We start from the raw sequence: 12,552 nt of genomic DNA on the forward strand, positions 1-12,552 counted from the left end.
CATGTTATAAGACTACAATAAGTTTTGCTACCAAAACCAGAAAAGAATAGTAGAAACAAATGAGAAGTGTAGTAATATCATGGTGAACATAGATGAAAAAAAAAACTTCAAAAATAAAATATTAATACACCAATTCCAGCAATATATAAAAAAAAATACATCAAGGATATGTCAAGGATATGAAGATGGTTCAACATTAGATAACTGCTTAACGTGAATCACCACATTAATAAATTAAAGGAGATGTACCATATAGTCTTCTTAACTGATTTATAAAAAGCATTTAATAAAATTCAACACCCATTTTATGAATAACAGTTCTTAGCAAGCTAGGATTAGAAGGGGACTTCCTTAACCTGATCAAGCAAATACAGTTAATAGATGCTTTAAAGTTAAGAATAAGAGTCCTACTGTAGCTACTTCTGTTCAACATTGCACAAAGTGAAAGAGAGAAAGAAATAGTATAAGCACTGAAAAGGTTGAAATAGAACTTAATGATTACCTGTATAGACACAAAAAATCAGTAGTCTTTTAGAACCAATGGAAAAGTTCACCTAGTAAAAGATCAAGGTATATACATCAATTGCTATTCTATAAATCCAAAATGTATTTTTTCAAATAGAGCCTTTCAAAAGGTTTATTTTGTGTTTTTTTTTTTTATTTTATGATGTGGAGATGATAACTTTAGCTCAATTTTCTGAACTTCCCTTGTTATATAAAAATGGATTTATTAAGTGTATAAACAATAACATTGTATTAGTCCATACCTGCCCTCCAGAAGTTTATGAGTCTTGAACACCCGGCACAAACAGATAAAGATACTTTAGTTACAGAAAAAAAAAAAATAACAGTCCAGTATATAAATGAACAATAAGGTGCTTATACAGTGTTCCAGTACATTTGTAAAAGTGGGAAAACAGGATAAAGATAGTGAATAGAAAATATGAAGAATACCAAGAGGATACCCTGATCCAAACTGGTCAAGATGAAATATGTAATTCTTTTCTAGTAACTCTGTTGGACACTTATTAGGGGAAGTGGTATTATCGGAGCTGTTTATAGGATAAGATCAGCTGAATGTTGGTTAGAATGAAGGGATATTCCAGTATGGTATTGCTTTGTAAAAAAACTTTAAGAAGTTAAGGCAGCTTTACCCTGACCTTTTATTTACCACATTAAAAGAATTGTGCAGTAAATACCTTTATAAATTCTACCTAAATTCTACCATTAATATTTTACCATGGTTGCTTTTTTACTTGACTTGTCTATCATCTAGTCATTCAACCAACATTAAAAAGAAACCTATCAACATCAGGCCTTGTCAAAATAGGCAGCAATACTGCTGGTAGGAGTATCAAAAATGGTTTGTTTTTATATGGTAATGGTGCACATCTGCTTATTCCTATGACTCATAAACCACATCTAGTAATATACCCTAGAAAGGTATATTGACTTTTTGACCATGAGCCGCAGTAAGAAATACAATTACATTGTAATCCTATATATATATATATATATATATATATATATATATATATATATATATTACAAAAGGTTTGGGAAACAATAATTCTAACTAAAGGAAGACATTCTGATACTTTCTGTTCTTTTTTAGTTTTTTGGCATGCTACTTATATGTATTTAAGTCAGTTTACTGCCCTATTAATTGGCTTTGACCTACAAGTTAAAGAACATTGCCTTTTAGAAAGCCTATACATATGTACAAAGAGAAATGTAAGGGAATGTTTTTTAATAGCTGAATTTTTTGTAAAAGCAACAAATGGGAGCAAAAGATGCCCATAAACAGAAGAACAGATAAATAAATTGTGGTATATTTATACAATAGAATATTGTACATCAGTGAGCCATAGCTGATGAACCATAGCTATGTACATTAGCATGGAGGAATATCAAAAACACGATGTTGAGAGAGAAAACCAAGTTACATAATATATACAGTATAATTCCATTTGTATAAATTTCAAAAACATGCTAAAATGAAAAGAACAATATATTTAGATAAACGTATGTGCAAAAGTATTTTTTAAGTACATGAATGATTAATGTATGCTCCAACTTGGATGAACCCTGAAAACATTATGCTAAGTAAAAGAAGCCAGTCACAAAAGTCCACGTTATCCGATTTCACTTACATAAAATGTTCAGAATATGTAAACTTATAAAGACAGAAAGTAGATTACTGGTTGCATAGGGCTAGGGATTGGAAGAAAATGTGGACTGGGGCAGCCCGGGTGGCTCAACGGTTTAGCGCAGCCTTCAGCCCAGGGCGTGATCCTGGAGACCCAGGATCGAGTCCCGCGTCGGGCTCCCTGCATGGAGCCTGCTTCTCCCTCTGCCTGTGTCTCTGCCTCTCTCTCTCTCTCTCGAATAAATAAATAAAATCTTTAAAAAAAAATGTGCATTGCTAATGGGTAGGGGATTTTTTTGGTCATACTGATAAAAATGTTGCAAAATGTATCTTGATTATGGTTGCACAAATCTGTAAATATACTTTAAAAAATCTTTAATTGTATACTTTAGATGGGTAAGTTGTATAGTATGTAGACTCTTTTTCAATAAAGTTATAAAAATCAGAAAGGAAATGGTTTTAAGACTTAGGAAAAAAGTTTTTTAGAAAAAAGGGACTTGATATCATGCTAAGGCACACAGTAGTCTTCGAATACATAAGTAATAGTCACTTTCTTAACCTATTTTATAGATACACAGGTGGGTTCTTACTAGTGTCTACATTATATAGGTGCAATATAATTTTTATGTATTTAATACTTAATAAAATTTATTTTTAAGGGAGGCAAAATTATTTTTAAATATTCTTTATATATCCCTGCTTATAAGTTTAACACAATATATCAAAATTTCAGTATAAATCTTGATTAGGACCAATTTTCACTGAAATAGTCCATTTTAAAAAATTATTCTTTATTTAAGTTTCAAAAAAATATTTTAGAATATAAAATTAATATATTTTCAATTTTCACTGAAACAGCCCGTTTTAAAAAAGTTATTCTTTAAGTTTCAAAAAATATAGTTTAGAATATAAAATAGAATATATTTACTGTAAGTCAGTATACTTAAAGAACTATAACCTGTACATCTTTCTCTATTACTATTGCAATCATCTAATTCATGTCTCCTATTATTCCAACATCCTCTTAACTGATTTCTTTGCTTCCTGTTTTCCACCTACTCAATCAATTTTTCAAATCACAGTCCAGAGAACTTTTGAAAATAAAAATATCAGCATATTATTCCTCTTCTCAAAACTTCAGTGAAATGTTTTCCTATGAATACAGACAATTCTTTAAGTTTATTTTCCAGGGCCTATGTAAATTATTTCTGCTAACTGCCTTTGTAACAGCATTTCCTACTGTTTTAACTTGGGCTGCTGAAACAAATTACCATTGACTGAGTGGCTTCTAAACAAACAGAAACTTACTTCTGAGTTCTAGATGCTTGAAGTCTGAGAGTAGAGTGCCAGTGTGTTTAGGTTCTGGTGAGAGCCTCTTCCAGGATGTAGACTTCTCACTTAACTTTTGTAGCCTTATGTGATGATGGTTCAAGAGTGAGAGAGCTCTGTGGAGTCCCTTTTATAAAGGCACTAATTCCATTTGAGGGCTTCACCCTTATGACCTAAGCACGTTTCAAAGGCTCCATCTCCTTATACCATCACATTGGGGTAAGGATTCCAACATATGAATTTTCTGGGGAGACACAAATATTTACACCATTCCACCCATCCATCCTCATTGTTACCACACACATCAGGTTTTCTTTCCAGCTTCTGAGTCCTTTTTACATACCATTTCCTTTGCCTGGAATATTTTTTCCAGTGTGCCTCTGTAACACCTATTTTTCAGGTAGCAGGTTGGATTTTTCTTTCTTTCTTCCCTAATTGCCATTATTCTCCTTCACATAAGACCAAACCACTCTTCCTGTCATTCACATAGCTTTTCATTTACCTGTAGCACTTATTTATCTTAACACTTACTGATATTTTTCTGTAAATCTGTAAACTCCCCTAGGGCAAGACTATTTACTCACTCTTATAGCCCCATTGCCTAACACTGACTTGCCTATGGTAGGTAATCAATACTTGCTGAATGAATAAATGAATTCATTCTGATAACCATACTTTATATATTTAGAAGGTATTTTAAGTAATAAAAATAACAAATTATACCACAATTAATTTGAAAATAGGTTCAGGATTTTTATTCTTCTTTGTTATTTTTGGTTTTTGCCTGATAACTCTCCACTAGATGAATCTATATTGAAATTAATGACAATTCAATCTGTTAATGAGGCTAGTGCACTAGCTGAGTTGACCTGATTTTAAAATATAATCTTTATTTTTAAAAACGCTTTTGTATTATCATTTAATATTGAACATATCTGGCTGTTTATGGGTTTCCTAATTTGATATGTTTGAAGAAGAAGATAAAACCAGAATAATCTTTCAAAGGAAAGAAACATAAATTCTTATCTTATTTCTATTTCTTTTTTCTGAGGTTTATTTTATAAGTATAAATTCAGACATATCTCAACCTTTTGTTGAATAATGTGTTGCTATCTCACTCTAGTGCTGACAAAAAAAGTAATAATTTTATCTTCTGTATCAGATGTAGAAATATTTAAAAATTAGAAATAAAGGGTAAGTAGTATCTGTTGAAGATGTCAGAAATTTATGTTTACATATAAAAAACTGGAAGATAATTATAATGATTACCTCATGGGTATTCTGAGTGTAATATTATGTAAAGTATATGACAGATAACAAGCACTAGTTAAATATTAGATGTTAAGTTACTTACAAGTCATCTTGATCTCTTTATCACATCAATAATGGCAAAAGAAAAAGTCAATTCTCTCCCTCATCTTTTCCCCAAAGGAAAAGATGAAAAAAACAGTAGTAAAGGAAGTAAGATATCTCTAGAAAAAAACAAGGCACTGTATAAGGTACTGAAACAGATGCATCAGAGAACAAGCAAAAATCATTGAACTTGTGTTTAGTTTTTTCTATTTTCAGCCTTTTTTTTCTTTACCTCTTATATCATCCCCTTTCAGTTTTCTTAGACTAATATTTTGGATATGGTACTTGATAATATTCAATCATCCTCAGTGTCTTAAGAATACATTCTAGAGGGGATCCCCTGGGTGGCTCAGTGGTGTAGCGCCTGTCTTCGGCCCAGGGCGTGATCCTGGGAAGGAGAATCCTAAGCTCACCTTATCCCATAGATATACCTAGATAACAGCCCCAACAGTGTAACAAACCCAGAAAATGACACTGGCAGAACAGACTCTCCACAGTTAATTGTAGAGAAGACGCCATATTAAAAAACAAACAACAGTAGGGAGAGTGGAGTCCTGGTTAACTATGACCAGGAGCCAAACTAACTTGAAAGACGAACCACAAGCAAGAGAATGTAGAACAGACTCTACACCAGGCAGCCCAGATATAGGGGACCTACACTGGGAAGATGAATCCCCATAATATTTGACTTCGAAAACCAGAGTCTTAACTTCATGAGTTTTTATAGTCAGTGGGGCTTATCACTAGGAATGTTAAAAAACAGTGACGTGGGACCCCTGAATGGCTCAGTGGTTGAATGTCTGCTTTTGGCTCAGGGCTTGATCCTGAGTATTACATCAGGCCTGCTTCGCCCTATGCCTATGTCTCGGCCTCTCTCTGTGTGTCTCTTTTGAATAAATAAAATCTTAAATAAATTATTAATAAAATTAAATAACCAATGACTTGGCTCTGAGAGAGCCAGAGGCTGATGCCTGATAGGAAACTGAATTCTTACCCTTAAAGAGACAGCATGACAAACAACCCCACTAAGATACAGTGTAAAAGCAGCAGTTAGAAAAGCATCTGAGACTTTGCAAAGCTCCTGTGGACTGCCCCTTCCAACATGCGGTACTCAGCAGGAATCTCTCTGAAGTGGTACCTAACATTCAGTGAGCAGCCCCCACAGTGGCCAACACCACTCCAAAGTGACTAAGTGATTCTTGCCTAGGACAGTAGGGAAGATAGCCACACATACCAGTTCAGCTGCAGCTCCAAGAGTGGGCTGTGGGCAGACATCTGATCTAACTACCAGCTGCACCCACCAAAGAAACCTCTTGGAGAACGGCACAAGGGGAGTGCCCTGCAATTGAGTGCAATCTCATTTCTGGCAAGCAGACTGAGGCAGGCATCTGATCTAACCAAACTGCAAGCCCAAGGCAGCCCCCAGGTTAACCCCTTTACTGCATAGAGACCAAATTCTGCTCCCAACAAGCTCACAGGGCCATGACAGCCAACTGGACTGAAGGCAAACATGGCTCAACCACAGCAGTAGAGTACATGCAACACACATAGGGGCACCCCTGAAGCACCAGATTCTGGTGAACAGGGGACATTGTACTACAGGGCACTATAGGACCTCCTCTTGATCAGAAAATGTTGACTTTACTTAATATGTAGGGAAAAAAAAAACACAGACAAAATGAAGAGACAGACGAATATGTCCCAAATTGAACACAAAATCACAGCAAAAGAGCTAAGTGAAATGGATATAAGCAACATGCCTTATAGAATATTCAAAATAATAGTTACAAGAAACTTAGTAGATTTTAGAAAACAGTGGGAGATCTCAGTGAGACTTTCAAGAAAAAGAAAATATAAAAAGAACCAGAGATAAAGAATTCAATAAGTAAAATAAAAAATACACAAGAGGGAATAAATAGTAGACTAGCAGAAGCGGAAGAATGGATCAGTGACTTAGAAGACAAAGTAATAGAAAGCAACCAAGCTAAACAGCAAATAAAAGAAATAATAAAAATGAGAATATGTTAAAGGAACTCAGTGACACCATCCAGTGTTAATAAAATCTGCATTATAAGGATGTCAGGGAGGAGAAGAAGGAGAAAAGGGAGCATAAAATTTATTTGAAAAAATAATAACTGAAACTACAAAACAACCATAATACAAGTGACAAAATGGCAATATGTACTATAATTACAGGAATGCAAATGGACTAAATGATCCAATCAAAAGACATAGGGTGACTGAGTGGATAAAAAGGTAGACCCATTTATATACTGCCTATTAGAGACTCATTTCAGACCTAAAGCCATATGCAGATTGAAAGGGAAGGGATGGAAAAACTATTTATCATGCAAACGGGAGTGAGAAAAAGCTGAGCTAGCAATACTCATCTCATACAAAATAGACCTTTAAAAAAAAGACTGTAAGAAGAGTCAAAGGACACTACTTAATAACAAAGGGAACAATCCAACAAGATATAACAAAAATGCTCAGTATCACTCATCATTAGGGAAATACAAATTAAAACCACAATGAGATAACACCTCACACCTGTCATAATGGCTAAAATTAACTCAGGAAACAACAGATGTTGAGGATGTGGAGAAAGAGGAACCCTTTTACATTGTTGGTAAATTCAACCTGGTGCAGCCACTCTGGAAAACAGTATAGAGGTTCCTCAAAAAGTTAAAAATAGAGCTACCATACGACTCAGCGATAGCACTACTAGGTATTTATCCAAAGGATAGGAAAACAGTGATTTGAAGGTGCACATGGACCTCCAGTATTTGTAGCAGCCAAAATATGGAAACAGCCCAGATGTCTATCGATTGATGAATGAATAAAGATGTAGTATAGAGGCACCTGGGTGGCACAGTCAGTTAAGCATCCAACTCTTGGTTTCTGCTTAGGTCGTGATCTCAGTATTATAAAATCAAGCCCTGTATTGGGCTCTACACTGAGGGTGGAGTCTGCTTATGACTCTTTCTCCCTTTCCCTCTGCTTTCACCCACACTCCATGCACACACATGTGCTCTCTCTCTCACTCTCTTTAGTAAATCTTTTTTAAAAAAGGAAAAATGTGTGGTATGTATGTGTGTATGTTGTGTGTGTCTGGTACACACATAGAAATATTACTCAACCATCAAAAAAATGAAATCTTAAAAAAATGTAATCTTACCATTTGCAATGACAAGGATGTATTATACTGTATTGTATATTATATATATTATAATATGTTGTATTGTACTAAGCAAAATAAGACAGAGAAAGACAAATACCATTTGATTAAAGAAAAGTTAGTATCTTTTCTTCTCAAACTATTCCAAAAATTAGAGGAATGGAAGCTTCCAAATTCATTCGATGAGGCAAATTTCACCCTAATACCAAAACCAAATAAAGACATCACAAAAAAAAGAAAACTACAGGTCAGGATCTCTGATGAACAAAGAGGAAAAAATCCTCAACAAAATATTAGCAAACCAAACCCTGTAATTTAAAATCATTCACTATAATCAAGTGGGGTTTTTTCCCAGGTATACAAGAGTGATTCGATATTCTCAAATCAGTCAACATGATACATTTCATTAGGAAGAGAAAGGATAAAAACCATTTAATCATCTCAATAGATGTATAAAAAGCATTTGATAAAGTACAACATCCATTCATATTTATAGGGAACATAACAAAGATGATATATGAAACCCCACAGCTAAAATCGTAGTTAATAGTGAAAAACAGAGCGTTTCTTCTAAGATCAAGAACAAGACAAAGATGTCCACTCTTGTCACTTTTAATCAACCTAGTATTGGAAGTCCTAGCCACAGCAATTACACAAGAAAAAGATATGAAAGACATCCAAATTAGTAAGGAAAAAATAAAACTTTCACTATTAGCAGGTGTCATGATGCTACATATAGAAAACCCTAAAGAGGGGCAGCCTGGGTGGCTCAACAGTTTAGCACCACCTTTGGCCCAGGGCGTGATCCTGGAAACACGGGATCGAGTCCCACGTCGGGCTCCATGCATGGAGCCTGCTTCTCCCTCTGCCTGTGTCTCTGCTTCTCCTCTCTCTCTCGAAAAATAATAAATAAATAAATAAATAAATAAATAAATAATAAATAAATAAATAAATCTTGAAAGAAAGAAAGAAAGAAAGAAAGAAAGAAAGAAAGAAAGAAAGAAAGAAAGAAAGAAAACCCTAAAGACTCCACCAAAAAATTGCTGGAGGGATACCTGGGTGGCTCAGTGGTTGAGCATCTGCCTTCAGCTCAGGGTGTGATCCCGGGTCTGGGGATCAAGTCCCACATTGGGCTCCCTGCAGGAACCTGCTTCTCCCTCTGCCTATGTCATTGCCTTTCTGTCCCTGTCCCTCATGAATAAATAAATTTTTTTTAAAAAAAATTGCTGGAACCGATTAACGAATTCAGTAAAAACACTGGATACAAGATTTAGATACAAAAATCTTCCTATACACTAATAATGAAGTGGCAGAAAGAAAACAGTTCCATTTACAATTGCACCAAAAAACAATAGGATACCTAGAAATAAACCTAACCAAAGAGTTGAAAAACCTTAAACTCAAAACTTTATACATTCATGAAAGAAATTGCAGATGACACAAACAAATATAAAGATGTTCCATACTTATGGGTTGGGAGAACCAATAGTGTTAAAATGTCCATATTACCCAAAGTAGTCTTAGATTTAATGCAATTCAGGGCGTGATCCTGGAGACCTGAGATTGAGTCCCACATCAGGCTCCCTGCATGGATCCTGCTTCTCCCTCTGCCTTTGTCTCTGCCTCTCTGCCTCTGTGTCTCTCATGAATAAATAAATAAAATCTTTAAAAAAAAAAAAAAGATTAATGCAATCCCATCAAAGTACTAACAACATTTTTTCAACAAAACTGGAACAAGTAATCTTGTAATTTATATGAAATCACAAAAGCCCCTGAATAGCCAAAACCTTCTTTAAAAAGAAGAATAAAACAGGAGGTTTCACAATCCTGGACTTCAGAATATACTACAGATTATAGCAATCAAAACAAATGTGGTACTGAGACAAAAACAGACACCTAGATCAATGGAACAGAATTAGAGGGCCCAGAAATAAAGCCATGCTTTTGTGTCAATTTGTCTACAACAAAGGAGGCAATAATATACAATGGGTAAAAGCATATTCTCTTTAACAAATGGTATTGGAAAAACTGAACAACTACACTGAAAACTCAAAACTATTAGAATCCTAAAGAGCTTCATAAGATGATGAGTGTGGGACCTCACCCCCATAGTTTGTGATTCAGTAGATCAAAAGCAGTGAGGAGAGGAGAGGGGCAGTATGAGAGATTTTGCATGTCTAACAAATCACCAAATGATGATGCATATGTTGCTGGTCCAGAAACTACACTTTGGAAATTACTGCTTAGATGAATCCCAAGAGACACTCAAAGACACATTATAATTAAACTGTCAAAAATTAAAAATAACAATAGAAAAAAATACTTTTTATATACAGGGAACTTTATAAGATACCAGTAGATTTTTTAGCAGAAATTTTGCAGGCCAGAGAGAGTGACACAAAATATGCAAGGAAAGAGAGAGAGACAGAGAGAGAGAGAGAAAAGAAAGAAAGAAGGAAAGAAAGAACCCTGCCAAACAAGAATCCTTTATCCAACAAAGTTGTCCTTCAGAATTGAAGGAGAGAGAAAGAGTTTTCCATACAAGCAAAAGCTAAAGAGTTCAGCACTGCTAGACTGGCCTTACAAGAATTGTCAAAGGGGCTTCTTTCAGCTGAAACAAAAGGGCAATAATTCATAACAGGAAAATAAATGAAAATATAAATCTCATTCATAAAAGCAAATATGTAGTTGAATTTAGCATAGTCTAATGTAATTGTGGTGGGTTGATCCCTTTTATATCTAATGTGAAAATTAAAAGACAAAAGTATTGGAGCACTTGGGGGGCTCAGTCAGTTAAGCATCTGCCTTCGGCTCAGGTCATGATCCCAGGGTCCTGGAATTGAGCCCTGCTGAGGAGGGAGCCTGCTTCTCCTTCTCCCTCTGCCTTCCACACCACTCCCCCTGCTTGTGCTCACTCGCTCCCTCCCTCTCTTCTCTCTCTCAAGTAAATAAGCAAAATCTTTTTAAAAAGATAGAAATATTAAAAATAATTCTAACTATAGTAACTTGTTAATGAATATACAAGTTAGGGATGCCTGGGTGGTTCAGCAGTTGAACTTCTGCCTTCGGCTCAGGGCATGATCTGGAGTCCCGGGATTGAGTCCCACATCGGGCTCTCTGCATGGAGCCTGCTTCTCCCTCTGCCTGTGTCTCTGTCTCTCTCTGTGTCTCTCATGAATAAATAAATAAAATCTTTTTAAAAAATAAAAGAACATACAAGTTAAAAAGATGTAAATTGTGACAAAAAACAAAACATGGTGGAGGGAGTAAAAATACAGAATTTTGGAATGTGTTCAAACTTAGGTCGTTATTAACTTAAATCAGCCGTTATAGATATGTGTTATGTAAGCCTCATGGTAACCATAAAGCAAAAATTGATAGGAGACACACAAAAGATAAACAGAAAGGAATCCAAACACACCATTACAGAAAGCCATCAAATTACAAAAGAAGGGAGCAAGAGAAGAATCAAAGGTATTACAAGACAACCAGAAAACAATTTACAAAATTATACCAAGTCCACACCTATTAATAATTTCTTTAAATGTAAATGGACTAAGGTCTCCAAAACAGAGTGTTTAAGGGATAATAAAAACAAGGCTCCACTATATGGTGCCTACAGGAGATTCACTTCAGATATAAGGACACATGTATATTGAAAATGAAAGGAGGGAAAAAAAATTTTCAAATGGAAAACCAAAGAAAGCTGGGGTACTATGCTTATATCAAACAAAATAGACTTCAAGAAAAAGGCTGAAATAAGATACAAAAGGAAGTCATTGTATAATAATAAAGGGGTCATTCCAACAAGAGGATATAACAGGGCAGCCCGGTGGTGCAACAGTTTGGCGCTGCCTGCAGCCTGGAGTGTGATCCTGCAGACCCGGGATCGAGTCCCACATCGGGCTCCCTGCATAGAGCCTGCTTCTCCCTCTGTCTGTGTCTCTGCCCCTCTCTCTGTGCCTATGAATAAATAAATAAAATCTTTAAAAAGAAAAAGAAAGAGGATATAACATTTGTTAATACTTAAGCACTAAACATAAGAGCAACCTAAATATGTAAAGCAAATATTAACAGACCTAAAGGGAAAAATATCAATGCAATAATAGTAGGAGATTTCAGTACCCCACTTTCATCAATGAATAGATCATCCAAACAAAAAATCAATAAGAAAACATTGAACTTAAATGACACTTTACATCAAATAGACTTAACAGACACTTCTAGAACTTTTCTTCCAAAAGTGGCAGAGTATACATTCTTCTCAAACACACTGGTCCATTCTCCATGATATGTATCATGACATCATGGTATATAATAGATCATATATTAGTCCACAATGCAATTTTTAATAAATTTAATTAGATTTAAATCATATCAACTATCGTTTCTAGAAATGAAACTAGAAATCAGTTACAAGAAGAAAACTGGAAAAATCACAAATATATGGAGATTCAACCAATGGGTGAAAAAACAAAAGCAAAATCAAGAAACATCTTGGGAAAAATGAAAATGGCAATATAGCATACTTAAAACCTAAGAG

The 12,552-nt window shown here is 34.9% G+C and overlaps 1 protein-coding gene and 1 long non-coding RNA gene across 17 annotated transcripts in view; one reads left to right on the plus strand and one right to left on the minus strand.

Moving 5' to 3' along the window:
• Positions 1-3,628, minus strand: part of LOC125755586 (uncharacterized) — a 42,345-nt gene extending 38,717 nt beyond the window's left edge. The window contains exon 1 of the long non-coding RNA XR_007412384.1: positions 3,458-3,628. This is a non-coding gene — a long non-coding RNA (uncharacterized LOC125755586). The remainder of the gene's footprint in view (positions 1-3,457) is intronic.
• The window catches only part of GPHN (gephyrin), a 634,768-nt gene that overhangs the window by 380,574 nt on the left and 241,642 nt on the right, over positions 1-12,552 (plus strand). The gene's annotated exons all lie outside the window — the stretch shown is intronic.

Source organism: Canis lupus, chromosome 8, assembly GCF_003254725.2.
Source record: "Canis lupus dingo isolate Sandy chromosome 8, ASM325472v2, whole genome shotgun sequence".
NCBI lineage: Eukaryota > Metazoa > Chordata > Mammalia > Carnivora > Canidae > Canis > Canis lupus.